The sequence below is a fragment of the Anomaloglossus baeobatrachus genome, unplaced genomic scaffold (genome assembly GCF_048569485.1).
Source record: "Anomaloglossus baeobatrachus isolate aAnoBae1 unplaced genomic scaffold, aAnoBae1.hap1 Scaffold_467, whole genome shotgun sequence".
In the NCBI taxonomy this organism is placed as follows: domain Eukaryota; kingdom Metazoa; phylum Chordata; class Amphibia; order Anura; family Aromobatidae; genus Anomaloglossus; species Anomaloglossus baeobatrachus.
In genome coordinates, this window is record NW_027444012.1 from 12,458 (window position 1) to 35,320 (window position 22,863).

Sequence of the window (22,863 nt, forward strand, 5' to 3'; positions counted from 1 at the left end):
TTTAGGGCGCAAGCAACTCCCCTCCCCCTTGCAGTCTTTCCAATTCACGATACAAAAAGACGGACAGGACAGGTTGCCTGACTTTCCGTCACTGCCACCCTTTGCCATCCTTACCCGTAGAAAGCCCTTTCATCATCCCCAAACCCTAATCTTTTCCCTTTCCTTCCCAGCCCCCAAACCCTGCCCTCTGTACCTTTCTCACCACCCGCTTCCCTTCTCCTGTCATCCCCCTACCACCCGGGAAAAAAAGAGATTGCCCCCTCCTTCCACTAGCCCACCCTCCCACCCAAAGAACAACTTCTTCTGCGCAGCTTGTTTTCTAGGCAGCAGCGCTATTGTGATGTCATCGGGGGGCATTGTGACAAGCCGCCAGTGTTCCGTCTCTTCATGTTGTGCACTGTTCAAACCGAAAATACATCAACAGGCAGGCTACAGAAAAGCTTACTAACAAAGGTTAGAGAGGGGCTTTCTCAGAGGGCTTTTTACAGTTTGTCTATTCCCAATTAGCCAGTTTAGTATACTTAATGAAAGTACTAATTCTTTCATAGGCCGCCCATTCTTAGTATTTGACGTTCAGGTAACAACAGGTAACTTTATTTGGAGTGGAAGCAGAGAGATAACACCAGATGCCAATTGTAGATCCTCTCACACCTGTGGTCACTGCAGCATCTGACTCCACTTTGTCCAAAAGGGATCTATTCCATTCAATTACACATGATCTAGATTAGACTGACAACAAGATACTGCACGGGACATAGCAGAGTTGGTGAAGTTGAGTGGTGATGAGTTTGCTATTTGGATGAATAAAGCAAGTAAAAAGTGTGTTAGATAAAAATTCATTTCAATTCGCTAATCGGGCTAATATGAATCAGGTGAATCGAGTTCTGCTTTTGGAAACTGGGTTAAGAAGGGGTGCACCGTTCCTGGAGGTACTGCAATACCAGGTCAATGCGTGGAGTGGACAGAGCAAGCTCTTTTTCCATCTCCCTGTTCTAAAAATCCATTTAATATATGGTCCCCAGATAGGGGACGTATCAGATATTAAACTGATAAGAACAGATACTACACTTGATCTTAGCCAAAAGGCCGAGAAGCGATAACCAGAATTGGTTTGGGCCTCGAGTGGCACCCTGGCCTATGCCGGACACATCTTAGGGAGAGAGAGCGAGAGGGAGACAAACCCACGCCTACACAAGACATTTTGTCACCCAAGCCAACCCTTGAAAAGGCTGCTTTGCAGAGCAAAAACAAGAAGAATGGTGCGTTTTGCAGCCGCCGCCCACTGCAATGAATCTGAATAACTCCTCCTTTAGGGCGCAAGCAACTCCCCTCCCCCTTGCAGTCTTTCCAATTCACGATACAAAAAGACGGACAGGACAGGTTGCCTGACTTTCCGTCACTGCCACCCTTTGCCATCCTTACCCGTAGAAAGCCCTTTCATCATCCCCAAACCCTAATCTTTTCCCTTTCCTTCCCAGCCCCCAAACCCTGCCCTCTGTACCTTTCTCACCACCCGCTTCCCTTCTCCTGTCATCCCCCTACCACCCGGGAAAAAAAGAGATTGCCCCCTCCTTCCACTAGCCCACCCTCCCACCCAAAGAACAACTTCTTCTGCGCAGCTTGTTTTCTAGGCAGCAGCGCTATTGTGATGTCATCGGGGGGCATTGTGACAAGCCGCCAGTGTTCCGTCTCTTCATGTTGTGCACTGTTCAAACCGAAAATACATCAACAGGCAGGCTACAGAAAAGCTTACTAACAAAGGTTAGAGAGGGGCTTTCTCAGAGGGCTTTTTACAGTTTGTCTATTCCCAATTAGCCGGTTTAGTATACTTAATGAAAGTACTAATTCTTTCATAGGCCGCCCATTCTTAGTATTTGACGTTCAGGTAACAACAGGTAACTTTATTTGGAGTGGAAGCAGAGAGATAACACCAGATGCCAATTGTAGATCCTCTCACACCTGTGGTCACTGCAGCATCTGACTCCACTTTGTCCAAAAGGGATCTATTCCATTCAATTACACATGATCTAGATTAGACTGACAACAAGATACTGCACGGGACATAGCAGAGTTGGTGAAGTTGAGTGGTGATGAGTTTGCTATTTGGATGAATAAAGCAAGTAAAAAGTGTGTTAGATAAAAATTCATTTCAATTCGCTAATCGGGCTAATATGAATCAGGTGAATCGAGTTCTGCTTTTGGAAACTGGGTTAAGAAGGGGTGCACCGTTCCTGGAGGTACTGCAATACCAGGTCAATGCGTGGAGTGGACAGAGCAAGCTCTTTTTCCATCTCCCTGTTCTAAAAATCCATTTAATATATGGTCCCCAGATAGGGGACGTATCAGATATTAAACTGATAAGAACAGATACTACACTTGATCTTAGCCAAAAGGCCGAGAAGCGATAACCAGAATTGGTTTGGGCCTCGAGTGGCACCCTGGCCTATGCCGGACACATCTTAGGGAGAGAGAGCGAGAGGGAGACAAACCCACGCCTACACAAGACATTTTGTCACCCAAGCCAACCCTTGAAAAGGCTGCTTTGCAGAGCAAAAACAAGAAGAATGGTGCGTTTTGCAGCCGCCGCCCACTGCAATGAATCTGAATAACTCCTCCTTTAGGGCGCAAGCAACTCCCCTCCCCCTTGCAGTCTTTCCAATTCACGATACAAAAAGACGGACAGGACAGGTTGCCTGACTTTCCGTCACTGCCACCCTTTGCCATCCTTACCCGTAGAAAGCCCTTTCATCATCCCCAAACCCTAATCTTTTCCCTTTCCTTCCCAGCCCCCAAACCCTGCCCTCTGTACCTTTCTCACCACCCGCTTCCCTTCTCCTGTCATCCCCCTACCACCCGGGAAAAAAAGAGATTGCCCCCTCCTTCCACTAGCCCACCCTCCCACCCAAAGAACAACTTCTTCTGCGCAGCTTGTTTTCTAGGCAGCAGCGCTATTGTGATGTCATCGGGGGGCATTGTGACAAGCCGCCAGTGTTCCGTCTCTTCATGTTGTGCACTGTTCAAACCGAAAATACATCAACAGGCAGGCTACAGAAAAGCTTACTAACAAAGGTTAGAGAGGGGCTTTCTCAGAGGGCTTTTTACAGTTTGTCTATTCCCAATTAGCCGGTTTAGTATACTTAATGAAAGTACTAATTCTTTCATAGGCCGCCCATTCTTAGTATTTGACGTTCAGGTAACAACAGGTAACTTTATTTGGAGTGGAAGCAGAGAGATAACACCAGATGCCAATTGTAGATCCTCTCACACCTGTGGTCACTGCAGCATCTGACTCCACTTTGTCCAAAAGGGATCTATTCCATTCAATTACACATGATCTAGATTAGACTGACAACAAGATACTGCACGGGACATAGCAGAGTTGGTGAAGTTGAGTGGTGATGAGTTTGCTATTTGGATGAATAAAGCAAGTAAAAAGTGTGTTAGATAAAAATTCATTTCAATTCGCTAATCGGGCTAATATGAATCAGGTGAATCGAGTTCTGCTTTTGGAAACTGGGTTAAGAAGGGGTGCACCGTTCCTGGAGGTACTGCAATACCAGGTCAATGCGTGGAGTGGACAGAGCAAGCTCTTTTTCCATCTCCCTGTTCTAAAAATCCATTTAATATATGGTCCCCAGATAGGGGACGTATCAGATATTAAACTGATAAGAACAGATACTACACTTGATCTTAGCCAAAAGGCCGAGAAGCGATAACCAGAATTGGTTTGGGCCTCGAGTGGCACCCTGGCCTATGCCGGACACATCTTAGGGAGAGAGAGCGAGAGGGAGACAAACCCACGCCTACACAAGACATTTTGTCACCCAAGCCAACCCTTGAAAAGGCTGCTTTGCAGAGCAAAAACAAGAAGAATGGTGCGTTTTGCAGCCGCCGCCCACTGCAATGAATCTGAATAACTCCTCCTTTAGGGCGCAAGCAACTCCCCTCCCCCTTGCAGTCTTTCCAATTCACGATACAAAAAGACGGACAGGACAGGTTGCCTGACTTTCCGTCACTGCCACCCTTTGCCATCCTTACCCGTAGAAAGCCCTTTCATCATCCCCAAACCCTAATCTTTTCCCTTTCCTTCCCAGCCCCCAAACCCTGCCCTCTGTACCTTTCTCACCACCCGCTTCCCTTCTCCTGTCATCCCCCTACCACCCGGGAAAAAAAGAGATTGCCCCCTCCTTCCACTAGCCCACCCTCCCACCCAAAGAACAACTTCTTCTGCGCAGCTTGTTTTCTAGGCAGCAGCGCAATTGTGATGTCATCGGGGGGCATTGTGACAAGCCGCCAGTGTTCCGTCTCTTCATGCTGTGCACTGTTCAAACCGAAAATACATCAACAGGCAGGCTACAGAAAAGCTTACTAACAAAGGTTAGAGAGGGGCTTTCTCAGAGGGCTTTTTACAGTTTGTCTATTCCCAATTAGCCGGTTTAGTATACTTAATGAAAGTACTAATTCTTTCATAGGCCGCCCATTCTTAGTATTTGACGTTCAGGTAACAACAGGTAACTTTATTTGGAGTGGAAGCAGAGAGATAACACCAGATGCCAATTGTAGATCCTCTCACACCTGTGGTCACTGCAGCATCTGACTCCACTTTGTCCAAAAGGGATCTATTCCATTCAATTACACATGATCTAGATTAGACTGACAACAAGATACTGCACGGGACATAGCAGAGTTGGTGAAGTTGAGTGGTGATGAGTTTGCTATTTGGATGAATAAAGCAAGTAAAAAGTGTGTTAGATAAAAATTCATTTCAATTCGCTAATCGGGCTAATATGAATCAGGTGAATCGAGTTCTGCTTTTGGAAACTGGGTTAAGAAGGGGTGCACCGTTCCTGGAGGTACTGCAATACCAGGTCAATGCGTGGAGTGGACAGAGCAAGCTCTTTTTCCATCTCCCTGTTCTAAAAATCCATTTAATATATGGTCCCCAGATAGGGGACGTATCAGATATTAAACTGATAAGAACAGATACTACACTTGATCTTAGCCAAAAGGCCGAGAAGCGATAACCAGAATTGGTTTGGGCCTCGAGTGGCACCCTGGCCTATGCCGGACACATCTTAGGGAGAGAGAGCGAGAGGGAGACAAACCCACGCCTACACAAGACATTTTGTCACCCAAGCCAACCCTTGAAAAGGCTGCTTTGCAGAGCAAAAACAAGAAGAATGGTGCGTTTTGCAGCCGCCGCCCACTGCAATGAATCTGAATAACTCCTCCTTTAGGGCGCAAGCAACTCCCCTCCCCCTTGCAGTCTTTCCAATTCACGATACAAAAAGACGGACAGGACAGGTTGCCTGACTTTCCGTCACTGCCACCCTTTGCCATCCTTACCCGTAGAAAGCCCTTTCATCATCCCCAAACCCTAATCTTTTCCCTTTCCTTCCCAGCCCCCAAACCCTGCCCTCTGTACCTTTCTCACCACCCGCTTCCCTTCTCCTGTCATCCCCCTACCACCCGGGAAAAAAAGAGATTGCCCCCTCCTTCCACTAGCCCACCCTCCCACCCAAAGAACAACTTCTTCTGCGCAGCTTGTTTTCTAGGCAGCAGCGCTATTGTGATGTCATCGGGGGGCATTGTGACAAGCCGCCAGTGTTCCGTCTCTTCATGTTGTGCACTGTTCAAACCGAAAATACATCAACAGGCAGGCTACAGAAAAGCTTACTAACAAAGGTTAGAGAGGGGCTTTCTCAGAGGGCTTTTTACAGTTTGTCTATTCCCAATTAGCCGGTTTAGTATACTTAATGAAAGTACTAATTCTTTCATAGGCCGCCCATTCTTAGTATTTGACGTTCAGGTAACAACAGGTAACTTTATTTGGAGTGGAAGCAGAGAGATAACACCAGATGCCAATTGTAGATCCTCTCACACCTGTGGTCACTGCAGCATCTGACTCCACTTTGTCCAAAAGGGATCTATTCCATTCAATTACACATGATCTAGATTAGACTGACAACAAGATACTGCACGGGACATAGCAGAGTTGGTGAAGTTGAGTGGTGATGAGTTTGCTATTTGGATGAATAAAGCAAGTAAAAAGTGTGTTAGATAAAAATTCATTTCAATTCGCTAATCGGGCTAATATGAATCAGGTGAATCGAGTTCTGCTTTTGGAAACTGGGTTAAGAAGGGGTGCACCGTTCCTGGAGGTACTGCAATACCAGGTCAATGCGTGGAGTGGACAGAGCAAGCTCTTTTTCCATCTCCCTGTTCTAAAAATCCATTTAATATATGGTCCCCAGATAGGGGACGTATCAGATATTAAACTGATAAGAACAGATACTACACTTGATCTTAGCCAAAAGGCCGAGAAGCGATAACCAGAATTGGTTTGGGCCTCGAGTGGCACCCTGGCCTATGCCGGACACATCTTAGGGAGAGAGAGCGAGAGGGAGACAAACCCACGCCTACACAAGACATTTTGTCACCCAAGCCAACCCTTGAAAAGGCTGCTTTGCAGAGCAAAAACAAGAAGAATGGTGCGTTTTGCAGCCGCCGCCCACTGCAATGAATCTGAATAACTCCTCCTTTAGGGCGCAAGCAACTCCCCTCCCCCTTGCAGTCTTTCCAATTCACGATACAAAAAGACGGACAGGACAGGTTGCCTGACTTTCCGTCACTGCCACCCTTTGCCATCCTTACCCGTAGAAAGCCCTTTCATCATCCCCAAACCCTAATCTTTTCCCTTTCCTTCCCAGTTCCCAAACCCTGCCCTCTGTACCTTTCTCACCACCCGCTTCCCTTCTCCTGTCATCCCCCTACCACCCGGGAAAAAAAGAGATTGCCCCCTCCTTCCACTAGCCCACCCTCCCACCCAAAGAACAACTTCTTCTGCGCAGCTTGTTTTCTAGGCAGCAGCGCTATTGTGATGTCATCGGGGGGCATTGTGACAAGCCGCCAGTGTTCCGTCTCTTCATGTTGTGCACTGTTCAAACCAAAAATACATCAACAGGCAGGCTACAGAAAAGCTTACTAACAAAGGTTAGAGAGGGGCTTTCTCAGAGGGCTTTTTACAGTTTGTCTATTCCCAATTAGCCGGTTTAGTATACTTAATGAAAGTACTAATTCTTTCATAGGCCGCCCATTCTTAGTATTTGACGTTCAGGTAACAACAGGTAACTTTATTTGGAGTGGAAGCAGAGAGATAACACCAGATGCCAATTGTAGATCCTCTCACACCTGTGGTCACTGCAGCATCTGACTCCACTTTGTCCAAAAGGGATCTATTCCATTCAATTACACATGATCTAGATTAGACTGACAACAAGATACTGCACGGGACATAGCAGAGTTGGTGAAGTTGAGTGGTGATGAGTTTGCTATTTGGATGAATAAAGCAAGTAAAAAGTGTGTTAGATAAAAATTCATTTCAATTCGCTAATCGGGCTAATATGAATCAGGTGAATCGAGTTCTGCTTTTGGAAACTGGGTTAAGAAGGGGTGCACCGTTCCTGGAGGTACTGCAATACCAGGTCAATGCGTGGAGTGGACAGAGCAAGCTCTTTTTCCATCTCCCTGTTCTAAAAATCCATTTAATATATGGTCCCCAGATAGGGGACGTATCAGATATTAAACTGATAAGAACAGATACTACACTTGATCTTAGCCAAAAGGCCGAGAAGCGATAACCAGAATTGGTTTGGGCCTCGAGTGGCACCCTGGCCTATGCCGGACACATCTTAGGGAGAGAGAGCGAGAGGGAGACAAACCCACGCCTACACAAGACATTTTGTCACCCAAGCCAACCCTTGAAAAGGCTGCTTTGCAGAGCAAAAACAAGAAGAATGGTGCGTTTTGCAGCCGCCGCCCACTGCAATGAATCTGAATAACTCCTCCTTTAGGGCGCAAGCAACTCCCCTCCCCCTTGCAGTCTTTCCAATTCACGATACAAAAAGACGGACAGGACAGGTTGCCTGACTTTCCGTCACTGCCACCCTTTGCCATCCTTACCCGTAGAAAGCCCTTTCATCATCCCCAAAGCCTAATCTTTTCCCTTTCCTTCCCAGCCCCCAAACCCTGCCCTCTGTACCTTTCTCACCACCCGCTTCCCTTCTCCTGTCATCCCCCTACCACCCGGGAAAAAAAGAGATTGCCCCCTCCTTCCACTAGCCCACCCTCCCACCCAAAGAACAACTTCTTCTGCGCAGCTTGTTTTCTAGGCAGCAGCGCTATTGTGATGTCATCGGGGGGCATTGTGACAAGCCGCCAGTGTTCCGTCTCTTCATGTTGTGCACTGTTCAAACCGAAAATACATCAACAGGCAGGCTACAGAAAAGCTTACTAACAAAGGTTAGAGAGGGGCTTTCTCAGAGGGCTTTTTACAGTTTGTCTATTCCCAATTAGCCGGTTTAGTATACTTAATGAAAGTACTAATTCTTTCATAGGCCGCCCATTCTTAGTATTTGACGTTCAGGTAACAACAGGTAACTTTATTTGGAGTGGAAGCAGAGAGATAACACCAGATGCCAATTGTAGATCCTCTCACACCTGTGGTCACTGCAGCATCTGACTCCACTTTGTCCAAAAGGGATCTATTCCATTCAATTACACATGATCTAGATTAGACTGACAACAAGATACTGCACGGGACATAGCAGAGTTGGTGAAGTTGAGTGGTGATGAGTTTGCTATTTGGATGAATAAAGCAAGTAAAAAGTGTGTTAGATAAAAATTCATTTCAATTCGCTAATCGGGCTAATATGAATCAGGTGAATCGAGTTCTGCTTTTGGAAACTGGGTTAAGAAGGGGTGCACCGTTCCTGGAGGTACTGCAATACCAGGTCAATGCGTGGAGTGGACAGAGCAAGCTCTTTTTCCATCTCCCTGTTCTAAAAATCCATTTAATATATAGTCCCCAGATAGGGGACGTATCAGATATTAAACTGATAAGAACAGATACTACACTTGATCTTAGCCAAAAGGCCGAGAAGCGATAACCAGAATTGGTTTGGGCCTCGAGTGGCACCCTGGCCTATGCCGGACACATCTTAGGGAGAGAGAGCGAGAGGGAGACAAACCCACGCCTACACAAGACATTTTGTCACCCAAGCCAACCCTTGAAAAGGCTGCTTTGCAGAGCAAAAACAAGAAGAATGGTGCGTTTTGCAGCCGCCGCCCACTGCAATGAATCTGAATAACTCCTCCTTTAGGGCGCAAGCAACTCCCCTCCCCCTTGCAGTCTTTCCAATTCACGATACAAAAAGACGGACAGGACAGGTTGCCTGACTTTCCGTCACTGCCACCCTTTGCCATCCTTACCCGTAGAAAGCCCTTTCATCATCCCCAAACCCTAATCTTTTCCCTTTCCTTCCCAGCCCCCAAACCCTGCCCTCTGTACCTTTCTCACCACCCGCTTCCCTTCTCCTGTCATCCCCCTACCACCCGGGAAAAAAAGAGATTGCCCCCTCCTTCCACTAGCCCACCCTCCCACCCAAAGAACAACTTCTTCTGCGCAGCTTGTTTTCTAGGCAGCAGCGCTATTGTGATGTCATCGGGGGGCATTGTGACAAGCCGCCAGTGTTCCGTCTCTTCATGTTGTGCACTGTTCAAACCGAAAATACATCAACAGGCAGGCTACAGAAAAGCTTACTAACAAAGGTTAGAGAGGGGCTTTCTCAGAGGGCTTTTTACAGTTTGTCTATTCCCAATTAGCCGGTTTAGTATACTTAATGAAAGTACTAATTCTTTCATAGGCCGCCCATTCTTAGTATTTGACGTTCAGGTAACAACAGGTAACTTTATTTGGAGTGGAAGCAGAGAGATAACACCAGATGCCAATTGTAGATCCTCTCACACCTGTGGTCACTGCAGCATCTGACTCCACTTTGTCCAAAAGGGATCTATTCCATTCAATTACACATGATCTAGATTAGACTGACAACAAGATACTGCACGGGACATAGCAGAGTTGGTGAAGTTGAGTGGTGATGAGTTTGCTATTTGGATGAATAAAGCAAGTAAAAAGTGTGTTAGATAAAAATTCATTTCAATTCGCTAATCGGGCTAATATGAATCAGGTGAATCGAGTTCTGCTTTTGGAAACTGGGTTAAGAAGGGGTGCACCGTTCCTGGAGGTACTGCAATACCAGGTCAATGCGTGGAGTGGACAGAGCAAGCTCTTTTTCCATCTCCCTGTTCTAAAAATCCATTTAATATATGGTCCCCAGATAGGGGACGTATCAGATATTAAACTGATAAGAACAGATACTACACTTGATCTTAGCCAAAAGGCCGAGAAGCGATAACCAGAATTGGTTTGGGCCTCGAGTGGCACCCTGGCCTATGCCGGACACATCTTAGGGAGAGAGAGCGAGAGGGAGACAAACCCACGCCTACACAAGACATTTTGTCACCCAAGCCAACCCTTGAAAAGGCTGCTTTGCAGAGCAAAAACAAGAAGAATGGTGCGTTTTGCAGCCGCCGCCCACTGCAATGAATCTGAATAACTCCTCCTTTAGGGCGCAAGCAACTCCCCTCCCCCTTGCAGTCTTTCCAATTCACGATACAAAAAGACGGACAGGACAGGTTGCCTGACTTTCCGTCACTGCCACCCTTTGCCATCCTTACCCGTAGAAAGCCCTTTCATCATCCCCAAACCCTAATCTTTTCCCTTTCCTTCCCAGCCCCCAAACCCTGCCCTCTGTACCTTTCTCACCACCCGCTTCCCTTCTCCTGTCATCCCCCTACCACCCGGGAAAAAAAGAGATTGCCCCCTCCTTCCACTAGCCCACCCTCCCACCCAAAGAACAACTTCTTCTGCGCAGCTTGTTTTCTAGGCAGCAGCGCTATTGTGATGTCATCGGGGGGCATTGTGACAAGCCGCCAGTGTTCCGTCTCTTCATGTTGTGCACTGTTCAAACCGAAAATACATCAACAGGCAGGCTACAGAAAAGCTTACTAACAAAGGTTAGAGAGGGGCTTTCTCAGAGGGCTTTTTACAGTTTGTCTATTCCCAATTAGCCGGTTTAGTATACTTAATGAAAGTACTAATTCTTTCATAGGCCGCCCATTCTTAGTATTTGACGTTCAGGTAACAACAGGTAACTTTATTTGGAGTGGAAGCAGAGAGATAACACCAGATGCCAATTGTAGATCCTCTCACACCTGTGGTCACTGCAGCATCTGACTCCACTTTGTCCAAAAGGGATCTATTCCATTCAATTACACATGATCTAGATTAGACTGACAACAAGATACTGCACGGGACATAGCAGAGTTGGTGAAGTTGAGTGGTGATGAGTTTGCTATTTGGATGAATAAAGCAAGTAAAAAGTGTGTTAGATAAAAATTCATTTCAATTCGCTAATCGGGCTAATATGAATCAGGTGAATCGAGTTCTGCTTTTGGAAACTGGGTTAAGAAGGGGTGCACCGTTCCTGGAGGTACTGCAATACCAGGTCAATGCGTGGAGTGGACAGAGCAAGCTCTTTTTCCATCTCCCTGTTCTAAAAATCCATTTAATATATGGTCCCCAGATAGGGGACGTATCAGATATTAAACTGATAAGAACAGATACTACACTTGATCTTAGCCAAAAGGCCGAGAAGCGATAACCAGAATTGGTTTGGGCCTCGAGTGGCACCCTGGCCTATGCCGGACACATCTTAGGGAGAGAGAGCGAGAGGGAGACAAACCCACGCCTACACAAGACATTTTGTCACCCAAGCCAACCCTTGAAAAGGCTGCTTTGCAGAGCAAAAACAAGAAGAATGGTGCGTTTTGCAGCCGCCGCCCACTGCAATGAATCTGAATAACTCCTCCTTTAGGGCGCAAGCAACTCCCCTCCCCCTTGCAGTCTTTCCAATTCACGATACAAAAAGACGGACAGGACAGGTTGCCTGACTTTCCGTCACTGCCACCCTTTGCCATCCTTACCCGTAGAAAGCCCTTTCATCATCCCCAAACCCTAATCTTTTCCCTTTCCTTCCCAGCCCCCAAACCCTGCCCTCTGTACCTTTCTCACCACCCGCTTCCCTTCTCATGTCATCCCCCTACCGCCCGGGAAAAAAAGAGATTGCCCCCTCCTTCCACTAGCCCACCCTCCCACCCAAAGAACAACTTCTTCTGCGCAGCTTGTTTTCTAGGCAGCAGCGCTATTGTGATGTCATCGGGGGGCATTGTGACAAGCCGCCAGTGTTCCGTCTCTTCATGTTGTGCACTGTTCAAACCGAAAATACATCAACAGGCAGGCTACAGAAAAGCTTACTAACAAAGGTTAGAGAGGGGCTTTCTCAGAGGGCTTTTTACAGTTTGTCTATTCCCAATTAGCCGGTTTAGTATACTTAATGAAAGTACTAATTCTTTCATAGGCCGCCCATTCTTAGTATTTGACGTTCAGGTAACAACAGGTAACTTTATTTGGAGTGGAAGCAGAGAGATAACACCAGATGCCAATTGTAGATCCTCTCACACCTGTGGTCACTGCAGCATCTGACTCCACTTTGTCCAAAAGGGATCTATTCCATTCAATTACACATGATCTAGATTAGACTGACAACAAGATACTGCACGGGACATAGCAGAGTTGGTGAAGTTGAGTGGTGATGAGTTTGCTATTTGGATGAATAAAGCAAGTAAAAAGTGTGTTAGATAAAAATTCATTTCAATTCGCTAATCGGGCTAATATGAATCAGGTGAATCGAGTTCTGCTTTTGGAAACTGGGTTAAGAAGGGGTGCACCGTTCCTGGAGGTACTGCAATACCAGGTCAATGCGTGGAGTGGACAGAGCAAGCTCTTTTTCCATCTCCCTGTTCTAAAAATCCATTTAATATATGGTCCCCAGATAGGGGACGTATCAGATATTAAACTGATAAGAACAGATACTACACTTGATCTTAGCCAAAAGGCCGAGAAGCGATAACCAGAATTGGTTTGGGCCTCGAGTGGCACCCTGGCCTATGCCGGACACATCTTAGGGAGAGAGAGCGAGAGGGAGACAAACCCACTCCTACACAAGACATTTTGTCACCCAAGCCAACCCTTGAAAAGGCTGCTTTGCAGAGCAAAAACAAGAAGAATGGTGCGTTTTGCAGCCGCCGCCCACTGCAATGAATCTGAATAACTCCTCCTTTAGGGCGCAAGCAACTCCCCTCCCCCTTGCAGTCTTTCCAATTCACGATACAAAAAGACGGACAGGACAGGTTGCCTGACTTTCCGTCACTGCCACCCTTTGCCATCCTTACCCGTAGAAAGCCCTTTCATCATCCCCAAACCCTAATCTTTTCCCTTTCCTTCCCAGCCCCCAAACCCTGCCCTCTGTACCTTTCTCACCACCCGCTTCCCTTCTCCTGTCATCCCCCTACCACCCGGGAAAAAAAGAGATTGCCCCCTCCTTCCACTAGCCCACCCTCCCACCCAAAGAACAACTTCTTCTGCGCAGCTTGTTTTCTAGGCAGCAGCGCTATTGTGATGTCATCGGGGGGCATTGTGACAAGCCGCCAGTGTTCCGTCTCTTCATGTTGTGCACTGTTCAAACCGAAAATACATCAACAGGCAGGCTACAGAAAAGCTTACTAACAAAGGTTAGAGAGGGGCTTTCTCAGAGGGCTTTTTACAGTTTGTCTATTCCCAATTAGCCGGTTTAGTATACTTAATGAAAGTACTAATTCTTTCATAGGCCGCCCATTCTTAGTATTTGACGTTCAGGTAACAACAGGTAACTTTATTTGGAGTGGAAGCAGAGAGATAACACCAGATGCCAATTGTAGATCCTCTCACACCTGTGGTCACTGCAGCATCTGACTCCACTTTGTCCAAAAGGGATCTATTCCATTCAATTACACATGATCTAGATTAGACTGACAACAAGATACTGCACGGGACATAGCAGAGTTGGTGAAGTTGAGTGGTGATGAGTTTGCTATTTGGATGAATAAAGCAAGTAAAAAGTGTGTTAGATAAAAATTCATTTCAATTCGCTAATCGGGCTAATATGAATCAGGTGAATCGAGTTCTGCTTTTGGAAACTGGGTTAAGAAGGGGTGCACCGTTCCTGGAGGTACTGCAATACCAGGTCAATGCGTGGAGTGGACAGAGCAAGCTCTTTTTCCATCTCCCTGTTCTAAAAATCCATTTAATATATGGTCCCCAGATAGGGGACGTATCAGATATTAAACTGATAAGAACAGATACTACACTTGATCTTAGCCAAAAGGCCGAGAAGCGATAACCAGAATTGGTTTGGGCCTCGAGTGGCACCCTGGCCTATGCCGGACACATCTTAGGGAGAGAGAGCGAGAGGGAGACAAACCCACGCCTACACAAGACATTTTGTCACCCAAGCCAACCCTTGAAAAGGCTGCTTTGCAGAGCAAAAACAAGAAGAATGGTGCGTTTTGCAGCCGCCGCCCACTGCAATGAATCTGAATAACTCCTCCTTTAGGGCGCAAGCAACTCCCCTCCCCCTTGCAGTCTTTCCAATTCACGATACAAAAAGACGGACAGGACAGGTTGCCTGACTTTCCGTCACTGCCACCCTTTGCCATCCTTACCCGTAGAAAGCCCTTTCATCATCCCCAAACCCTAATCTTTTCCCTTTCCTTCCCAGCCCCCAAACCCTGCCCTCTGTACCTTTCTCACCACCCGCTTCCCTTCTCCTGTCATCCCCCTACCACCCGGGAAAAAAAGAGATTGCCCCCTCCTTCCACTAGCCCACCCTCCCACCCAAAGAACAACTTCTTCTGCGCAGCTTGTTTTCTAGGCAGCAGCGCTATTGTGATGTCATCGGGGGGCATTGTGACAAGCCGCCAGTGTTCCGTCTCTTCATGTTGTGCACTGTTCAAACCGAAAATACATCAACAGGCAGGCTACAGAAAAGCTTACTAACAAAGGTTAGAGAGGGGATTTCTCAGAGGGCTTTTTACAGTTTGTCTATTCCCAATTAGCCGGTTTAGTATACTTAATGAAAGTACTAATTCTTTCATAGGCCGCCCATTCTTAGTATTTGACGTTCAGGTAACAACAGGTAACTTTATTTGGAGTGGAAGCAGAGAGATAACACCAGATGCCAATTGTAGATCCTCTCACACCTGTGGTCACTGCAGCATCTGACTCCACTTTGTCCAAAAGGGATCTATTCCATTCAATTACACATGATCTAGATTAGACTGACAACAAGATACTGCACGGGACATAGCAGAGTTGGTGAAGTTGAGTGGTGATGAGTTTGCTATTTGGATGAATAAAGCAAGTAAAAAGTGTGTTAGATAAAAATTCATTTCAATTCGCTAATCGGGCTAATATGAATCAGGTGAATCGAGTTCTGCTTTTGGAAACTGGGTTAAGAAGGGGTGCACCGTTCCTGGAGGTACTGCAATACCAGGTCAATGCGTGGAGTGGACAGAGCAAGCTCTTTTTCCATCTCCCTGTTCTAAAAATCCATTTAATATATGGTCCCCAGATAGGGGACGTATCAGATATTAAACTGATAAGAACAGATACTACACTTGATCTTAGCCAAAAGGCCGAGAAGCGATAACCAGAATTGGTTTGGGCCTCGAGTGGCACCCTGGCCTATGCCGGACACATCTTAGGGAGAGAGAGCGAGAGGGAGACAAACCCACGCCTACACAAGACATTTTGTCACCCAAGCCAACCCTTGAAAAGGCTGCTTTGCAGAGCAAAAACAAGAAGAATGGTGCGTTTTGCAGCCGCCGCCCACTGCAATGAATCTGAATAACTCCTCCTTTAGGGCGCAAGCAACTCCCCTCCCCCTTGCAGTCTTTCCAATTCACGATACAAAAAGACGGACAGGACAGGTTGCCTGACTTTCCGTCACTGCCACCCTTTGCCATCCTTACCCGTAGAAAGCCCTTTCATCATCCCCAAACCCTAATCTTTTCCCTTTCCTTCCCAGCCCCCAAACCCTGCCCTCTGTACCTTTCTCACCACCCGCTTCCCTTCTCCTGTCATCCCCCTACCACCCGGGAAAAAAAGAGATTGCCCCCTCCTTCCACTAGCCCACCCTCCCACCCAAAGAACAACTTCTTCTGCGCAGCTTGTTTTCTAGGCAGCAGCGCTATTGTGATGTCATCGGGGGGCATTGTGACAAGCCGCCAGTGTTCCGTCTCTTCATGTTGTGCACTGTTCAAACCGAAAATACATCAACAGGCAGGCTACAGAAAAGCTTACTAACAAAGGTTAGAGAGGGGCTTTCTCAGAGGGCTTTTTACAGTTTGTCTATTCCCAATTAGCCGGTTTAGTATACTTAATGAAAGTACTAATTCTTTCATAGGCCGCCCATTCTTAGTATTTGACGTTCAGGTAACAACAGGTAACTTTATTTGGAGTGGAAGCAGAGAGATAACACCAGATGCCAATTGTAGATCCTCTCACACCTGTGGTCACTGCAGCATCTGACTCCACTTTGTCCAAAAGGGATCTATTCCATTCAATTACACATGATCTAGATTAGACTGACAACAAGATACTGCACGGGACATAGCAGAGTTGGTGAAGTTGAGTGGTGATGAGTTTGCTATTTGGATGAATAAAGCAAGTAAAAAGTGTGTTAGATAAAAATTCATTTCAATTCGCTAATCGGGCTAATATGAATCAGGTGAATCGAGTTCTGCTTTTGGAAACTGGGTTAAGAAGGGGTGCACCGTTCCTGGAGGTACTGCAATACCAGGTCAATGCGTGGAGTGGACAGAGCAAGCTCTTTTTCCATCTCCCTGTTCTAAAAATCCATTTAATATATGGTCCCCAGATAGGGGACGTATCAGATATTAAACTGATAAGAACAGATACTACACTTGATCTTAGCCAAAAGGCCGAGAAGCGATAACCAGAATTGGTTTGGGCCTCGAGTGGCACCCTGGCCTATGCCGGACACATCTTAGGGAGAGAGAGCGAGAGGGAGACAAACCCACGCCTACACAAGACATTTTGTCACCCAAGCCAACCCTTGAAAAGGCTGCTTTGCAGAGCAAAAACAAGAAGAATGGTGCGTTTTGCAGCCGCCGCCCACTGCAATGAATCTGAATAACTCCTCCTTTAGGGCGCAAGCAACTCCCCTCCCCCTTGCAGTCTTTCCAATTCACGATACAAAAAGACGGACAGGACAGGTTGCCTGACTTTCCGTCACTGCCACCCTTTGCCATCCTTACCCGTAGAAAGCCCTTTCATCATCCCCAAACCCTAATCTTTTCCCTTTCCTTCCCAGCCCCCAAACCCTGCCCTCTGTACCTTTCTCACCACCCGCTTCCCTTCTCCTGTCATCCCCCTACCACCCGGGAAAAAAAGAGATTGCCCCCTCCTTCCACTAGCCCACCCTCCCACCCAAAGAACAACTTCTTCTGCGCAGCTTGTTTTCTAGGCAGCAGCGCTATTGTGATGTCATCGGGGGGCATTGTGACAAGCCGCCAGTGTTCCGTCTCTTCATGTTGTGCACTGTTCAAACCGAAAATACATCAACAGGCAGGCTACAGAAAAGCTTACTAACAAAGGTTAGAGAGGGGCTTTCTCAGAGGGCTTTTTACAGTTTGTCTATTCCCAATTAGCCGGTTTAGTATACTTAATGAAAGTACTAATTCTTTCATAGGCCGCCCATTCTTAGTATTTGACGTTCAGGTAACAACAGGTAACTTTATTTGGAGTGGAAGCAGAGAGATAACACCAGATGCCAATTGTAGATCCTCTCACACCTGTGGTCACTGCAGCATCTGACTCCACTTTGTCCAAAAGGGATCTATTCCATTCAATTACACATGATCTAGATTAGACTGACAACAAGATACTGCACGGGACATAGCAGAGTTGGTGAAGTTGAGTGGTGATGAGTTTGCTATTTGGATGAATAAAGCAAGTAAAAAGTGTGTTAGATAAAAATTCATTTCAATTCGCTAATCGGGCTAATATGAATCAGGTGAATCGAGTTCTGCTTTTGGAAACTGGGTTAAGAAGGGGTGCACCGTTCCTGGAGGTACTGCAATACCAGGTCAATGCGTGGAGTGGACAGAGCAAGCTCTTTTTCCATCTCCCTGTTCTAAAAATCCATTTAATATATGGTCCCCAGATAGGGGACGTATCAGATATTAAACTGATAAGAACAGATACTACACTTGATCTTAGCCAAAAGGCCGAGAAGCGATAACCAGAATTGGTTTGGGCCTCGAGTGGCACCCTGGCCTATGCCGGACACATCTTAGGGAGAGAGAGCGAGAGGGAGACAAACCCACGCCTACACAAGACATTTTGTCACCCAAGCCAACCCTTGAAAAGGCTGCTTTGCAGAGCAAAAACAAGAAGAATGGTGCGTTTTGCAGCCGCCGCCCACTGCAATGAATCTGAATAACTCCTCCTTTAGGGCGCAAGCAACTCCCCTCCCCCTTGCAGTCTTTCCAATTCACGATACAAAAAGACGGACAGGACAGGTTGCCTGACTTTCCGTCACTGCCACCCTTTGCCATCCTTACCCGTAGAAAGCCCTTTCATCATCCCCAAACCCTAATCTTTTCCCTTTCCTTCCCAGCCCCCAAACCCTGCCCTCTGTACCTTTCTCACCACCCGCTTCCCTTCTCCTGTCATCCCCCTACCACCCGGGAAAAAAAGAGATTGCCCCCTCCTTCCACTAGCCCACCCTCCCACCCAAAGAACAACTTCTTCTGCGCAGCTTGTTTTCTAGGCAGCAGCGCTATTGTGATGTCATCGGGGGGCATTGTGACAAGCCGCCAGTGTTCCGTCTCTTCATGTTGTGCACTGTTCAAACCGAAAATACATCAACAGGCAGGCTACAGAAAAGCTTACTAACAAAGGTTAGAGAGGGGCTTTCTCAGAGGGCTTTTTACAGTTTGTCTATTCCCAATTAGCCGGTTTAGTATACTTAATGAAAGTACTAATTCTTTCATAGGCCGCCCATTCTTAGTATTTGACGTTCAGGTAACAACAGGTAACTTTATTTGGAGTGGAAGCAGAGAGATAACACCAGATGCCAATTGTAGATCCTCTCACACCTGTGGTCACTGCAGCATCTGACTCCACTTTGTCCAAAAGGGATCTATTCCATTCAATTACACATGATCTAGATTAGACTGACAACAAGATACTGCACGGGACATAGCAGAGTTGGTGAAGTTGAGTGGTGATGAGTTTGCTATTTGGATGAATAAAGCAAGTAAAAAGTGTGTTAGATAAAAATTCATTTCAATTCGCTAATCGGGCTAATATGAATCAGGTGAATCGAGTTCTGCTTTTGGAAACTGGGTTAAGAAGGGGTGCACCGTTCCTGGAGGTACTGCAATACCAGGTCAATGCGTGGAGTGGACAGAGCAAGCTCTTTTTCCATCTCCCTGTTCTAAAAATCCATTTAATATATGGTCCCCAGATAGGGGACGTATCAGATATTAAACTGATAAGAACAGATACTACACTTGATCTTAGCCAAAAGGCCGAGAAGCGATAACCAGAATTGGTTTGGGCCTCGAGTGGCACCCTGGCCTATGCCGGACACATCTTAGGGAGAGAGAGCGAGAGGGAGACAAACCCACGCCTACACAAGACATTTTGTCACCCAAGCCAACCCTTGAAAAGGCTGCTTTGCAGAGCAAAAACAAGAAGAATGGTGCGTTTTGCAGCCGCCGCCCACTGCAATGAATCTGAATAACTCCTCCTTTAGGGCGCAAGCAACTCCCCTCCCCCTTGCAGTCTTTCCAATTCACGATACAAAAAGACGGACAGGACAGGTTGCCTGACTTTCCGTCACTGCCACCCTTTGCCATCCTTACCCGTAGAAAGCCCTTTCATCATCCCCAAACCCTAATCTTTTCCCTTTCCTTCCCAGCCCCCAAACCCTGCCCTCTGTACCTTTCTCACCACCCGCTTCCCTTCTCCTGTCATCCCCCTACCACCCGGGAAAAAAAGAGATTGCCCCCTCCTTCCACTAGCCCACCCTCCCACCCAAAGAACAACTTCTTCTGCGCAGCTTGTTTTCTAGGCAGCAGCGCTATTGTGATGTCATCGGGGGGCATTGTGACAAGCCGCCAGTGTTCCGTCTCTTCATGTTGTGCACTGTTCAAACCGAAAATACATCAACAGGCAGGCTACAGAAAAGCTTACTAACAAAGGTTAGAGAGGGGCTTTCTCAGAGGGCTTTTTACAGTTTGTCTATTCCCAATTAGCCGGTTTAGTATACTTAATGAAAGTACTAATTCTTTCATAGGCCGCCCATTCTTAGTATTTGACGTTCAGGTAACAACAGGTAACTTTATTTGGAGTGGAAGCAGAGAGATAACACCAGATGCCAATTGTAGATCCTCTCACACCTGTGGTCACTGCAGCATCTGACTCCACTTTGTCCAAAAGGGATCTATTCCATTCAATTACACATGATCTAGATTAGACTGACAACAAGATACTGCACGGGACATAGCAGAGTTGGTGAAGTTGAGTGGTGATGAGTTTGCTATTTGGATGAATAAAGCAAGTAAAAAGTGTGTTAGATAAAAATTCATTTCAATTCGCTAATCGGGCTAATATGAATCAGGTGAATCGAGTTCTGCTTTTGGAAACTGGGTTAAGAAGGGGTGCACCGTTCCTGGAGGTACTGCAATACCAGGTCAATGCGTGGAGTGGACAGAGCAAGCTCTTTTTCCATCTCCCTGTTCTAAAAATCCATTTAATATATGGTCCCCAGATAGGGGACGTATCAGATATTAAACTGATAAGAACAGATACTACACTTGATCTTAGCCAAAAGGCCGAGAAGCGATAACCAGAATTGGTTTGGGCCTCGAGTGGCACCCTGGCCTATGCCGGACACATCTTAGGGAGAGAGAGCGAGAGGGAGACAAACCCACGCCTACACAAGACATTTTGTCACCCAAGCCAACCCTTGAAAAGGCTGCTTTGCAGAGCAAAAACAAGAAGAATGGTGCGTTTTGCAGCCGCCGCCCACTGCAATGAATCTGAATAACTCCTCCTTTAGGGCGCAAGCAACTCCCCTCCCCCTTGCAGTCTTTCCAATTCACGATACAAAAAGACGGACAGGACAGGTTGCCTGACTTTCCGTCACTGCCACCCTTTGCCATCCTTACCCGTAGAAAGCCCTTTCATCATCCCCAAACCCTAATCTTTTCCCTTTCCTTCCCAGCCCCCAAACCCTGCCCTCTGTACCTTTCTCACCACCCGCTTCCCTTCTCCTGTCATCCCCCTACCACCCGGGAAAAAAAGAGATTGCCCCCTCCTTCCACTAGCCCACCCTCCCACCCAAAGAACAACTTCTTCTGCGCAGCTTGTTTTCTAGGCAGCAGCGCTATTGTGATGTCATCGGGGGGCATTGTGACAAGCCGCCAGTGTTCCGTCTCTTCATGTTGTGCACTGTTCAAACCGAAAATACATCAACAGGCAGGCTACAGAAAAGCTTACTAACAAAGGTTAGAGAGGGGCTTTCTCAGAGGGCTTTTTACAGTTTGTCTATTCCCAATTAGCCGGTTTAGTATACTTAATGAAAGTACTAATTTTTTCATAGGCCGCCCATTCTTAGTATTTGACGTTCAGGTAACAACAGGTAACTTTATTTGGAGTGGAAGCAGAGAGATAACACCAGATGCCAATTGTAGATCCTCTCACACCTGTGGTCACTGCAGCATCTGACTCCACTTTGTCCAAAAGGGATCTATTCCATTCAATTACACATGATCTAGATTAGACTGACAACAAGATACTGCACGGGACATAGCAGAGTTGGTGAAGTTGAGTGGTGATGAGTTTGCTATTTGGATGAATAAAGCAAGTAAAAAGTGTGTTAGATAAAAATTCATTTCAATTCGCTAATCGGGCTAATATGAATCAGGTGAATCGAGTTCTGCTTTTGGAAACTGGGTTAAGAAGGGGTGCACCGTTCCTGGAGGTACTGCAATACCAGGTCAATGCGTGGAGTGGACAGAGCAAGCTCTTTTTCCATCTCCCTGTTCTAAAAATCCATTTAATATATGGTCCCCAGATAGGGGACGTATCAGATATTAAACTGATAAGAACAGATACTACACTTGATCTTAGCCAAAAGGCCGAGAAGCGATAACCAGAATTGGTTTGGGCCTCGAGTGGCACCCTGGCCTATGCCGGACACATCTTAGGGAGAGAGAGCGAGAGGGAGACAAACCCACGCCTACACAAGACATTTTGTCACCCAAGCCAACCCTTGAAAAGGCTGCTTTGCAGAGCAAAAACAAGAAGAATGGTGCGTTTTGCAGCCGCCGCCCACTGCAATGAATCTGAATAACTCCTCCTTTAGGGCGCAAGCAACTCCCCTCCCCCTTGCAGTCTTTCCAATTCACGATACAAAAAGACGGACAGGACAGGTTGCCTGACTTTCCGTCACTGCCACCCTTTGCCATCCTTACCCGTAGAAAGCCCTTTCATCATCCCCAAACCCTAATCTTTTCCCTTTCCTTCCCAGCCCCCAAACCCTGCCCTCTGTACCTTTCTCACCACCCGCTTCCCTTCTCCTGTCATCCCCCTACCACCCGGGAAAAAAAGAGATTGCCCCCTCCTTCCACTAGCCCACCCTCCCACCCAAAGAACAACTTCTTCTGCGCAGCTTGTTTTCTAGGCAGCAGCGCTATTGTGATGTCATCGGGGGGCATTGTGACAAGCCGCCAGTGTTCCGTCTCTTCATGTTGTGCACTGTTCAAACCGAAAATACATCAACAGGCAGGCTACAGAAAAGCTTACTAACAAAGGTTAGAGAGGGGCTTTCTCAGAGGGCTTTTTACAGTTTGTCTATTCCCAATTAGCCGGTTTAGTATACTTAATGAAAGTACTAATTCTTTCATAGGCCGCCCATTCTTAGTATTTGACGTTCAGGTAACAACAGGTAACTTTATTTGGAGTGGAAGCAGAGAGATAACACCAGA

The 22,863-nt window shown here is 46.7% G+C and overlaps 17 non-coding genes across 17 annotated transcripts; all 17 read right to left on the reverse strand.

The window, feature by feature from the left end:
- Positions 1-907: 907 nt before the first annotated feature.
- On the reverse strand, positions 908-1,098 carry LOC142281089 (U2 spliceosomal RNA). The gene has a single exon (XR_012743234.1). It is a non-coding gene; the product is annotated as a U2 spliceosomal RNA (small nuclear RNA).
- A 1,117-nt stretch (positions 1,099-2,215) lies between these two features.
- Positions 2,216-2,406, reverse strand: LOC142281101 (U2 spliceosomal RNA). The gene has a single exon (XR_012743245.1). It is a non-coding gene; the product is annotated as a U2 spliceosomal RNA (small nuclear RNA).
- A 1,117-nt stretch (positions 2,407-3,523) lies between these two features.
- On the reverse strand, positions 3,524-3,714 carry LOC142281113 (U2 spliceosomal RNA). The gene has a single exon (XR_012743256.1). It is a non-coding gene; the product is annotated as a U2 spliceosomal RNA (small nuclear RNA).
- Positions 3,715-4,831: 1,117 nt separating this feature from the next.
- LOC142281124 (U2 spliceosomal RNA) lies at positions 4,832-5,022 on the reverse strand. Its single transcript, XR_012743267.1, has one exon. It is a non-coding gene; the product is annotated as a U2 spliceosomal RNA (small nuclear RNA).
- A 1,117-nt stretch (positions 5,023-6,139) lies between these two features.
- Positions 6,140-6,330, reverse strand: LOC142281136 (U2 spliceosomal RNA). The gene has a single exon (XR_012743278.1). It is a non-coding gene; the product is annotated as a U2 spliceosomal RNA (small nuclear RNA).
- A 1,117-nt stretch (positions 6,331-7,447) lies between these two features.
- Positions 7,448-7,638, reverse strand: LOC142281148 (U2 spliceosomal RNA). The gene has a single exon (XR_012743290.1). It is a non-coding gene; the product is annotated as a U2 spliceosomal RNA (small nuclear RNA).
- Positions 7,639-8,755: 1,117 nt separating this feature from the next.
- On the reverse strand, positions 8,756-8,946 carry LOC142281024 (U2 spliceosomal RNA). Its single transcript, XR_012743173.1, has one exon. It is a non-coding gene; the product is annotated as a U2 spliceosomal RNA (small nuclear RNA).
- A 1,117-nt stretch (positions 8,947-10,063) lies between these two features.
- On the reverse strand, positions 10,064-10,254 carry LOC142281159 (U2 spliceosomal RNA). Its single transcript, XR_012743301.1, has one exon. It is a non-coding gene; the product is annotated as a U2 spliceosomal RNA (small nuclear RNA).
- A 1,117-nt stretch (positions 10,255-11,371) lies between these two features.
- On the reverse strand, positions 11,372-11,562 carry LOC142281171 (U2 spliceosomal RNA). Its single transcript, XR_012743308.1, has one exon. It is a non-coding gene; the product is annotated as a U2 spliceosomal RNA (small nuclear RNA).
- A 1,117-nt stretch (positions 11,563-12,679) lies between these two features.
- Positions 12,680-12,870, reverse strand: LOC142281178 (U2 spliceosomal RNA). Its single transcript, XR_012743309.1, has one exon. It is a non-coding gene; the product is annotated as a U2 spliceosomal RNA (small nuclear RNA).
- A 1,117-nt stretch (positions 12,871-13,987) lies between these two features.
- On the reverse strand, positions 13,988-14,178 carry LOC142281179 (U2 spliceosomal RNA). The gene has a single exon (XR_012743310.1). It is a non-coding gene; the product is annotated as a U2 spliceosomal RNA (small nuclear RNA).
- Positions 14,179-15,295: 1,117 nt separating this feature from the next.
- LOC142281180 (U2 spliceosomal RNA) lies at positions 15,296-15,486 on the reverse strand. Its single transcript, XR_012743311.1, has one exon. It is a non-coding gene; the product is annotated as a U2 spliceosomal RNA (small nuclear RNA).
- A 1,117-nt stretch (positions 15,487-16,603) lies between these two features.
- On the reverse strand, positions 16,604-16,794 carry LOC142281181 (U2 spliceosomal RNA). The gene has a single exon (XR_012743312.1). It is a non-coding gene; the product is annotated as a U2 spliceosomal RNA (small nuclear RNA).
- A 1,117-nt stretch (positions 16,795-17,911) lies between these two features.
- On the reverse strand, positions 17,912-18,102 carry LOC142281182 (U2 spliceosomal RNA). Its single transcript, XR_012743313.1, has one exon. It is a non-coding gene; the product is annotated as a U2 spliceosomal RNA (small nuclear RNA).
- Positions 18,103-19,219: 1,117 nt separating this feature from the next.
- LOC142281183 (U2 spliceosomal RNA) lies at positions 19,220-19,410 on the reverse strand. Its single transcript, XR_012743314.1, has one exon. It is a non-coding gene; the product is annotated as a U2 spliceosomal RNA (small nuclear RNA).
- Positions 19,411-20,527: 1,117 nt separating this feature from the next.
- LOC142281184 (U2 spliceosomal RNA) lies at positions 20,528-20,718 on the reverse strand. Its single transcript, XR_012743315.1, has one exon. It is a non-coding gene; the product is annotated as a U2 spliceosomal RNA (small nuclear RNA).
- Positions 20,719-21,835: 1,117 nt separating this feature from the next.
- Positions 21,836-22,026, reverse strand: LOC142281186 (U2 spliceosomal RNA). Its single transcript, XR_012743317.1, has one exon. It is a non-coding gene; the product is annotated as a U2 spliceosomal RNA (small nuclear RNA).
- Between the last annotated feature and the right edge of the window lie 837 nt (positions 22,027-22,863).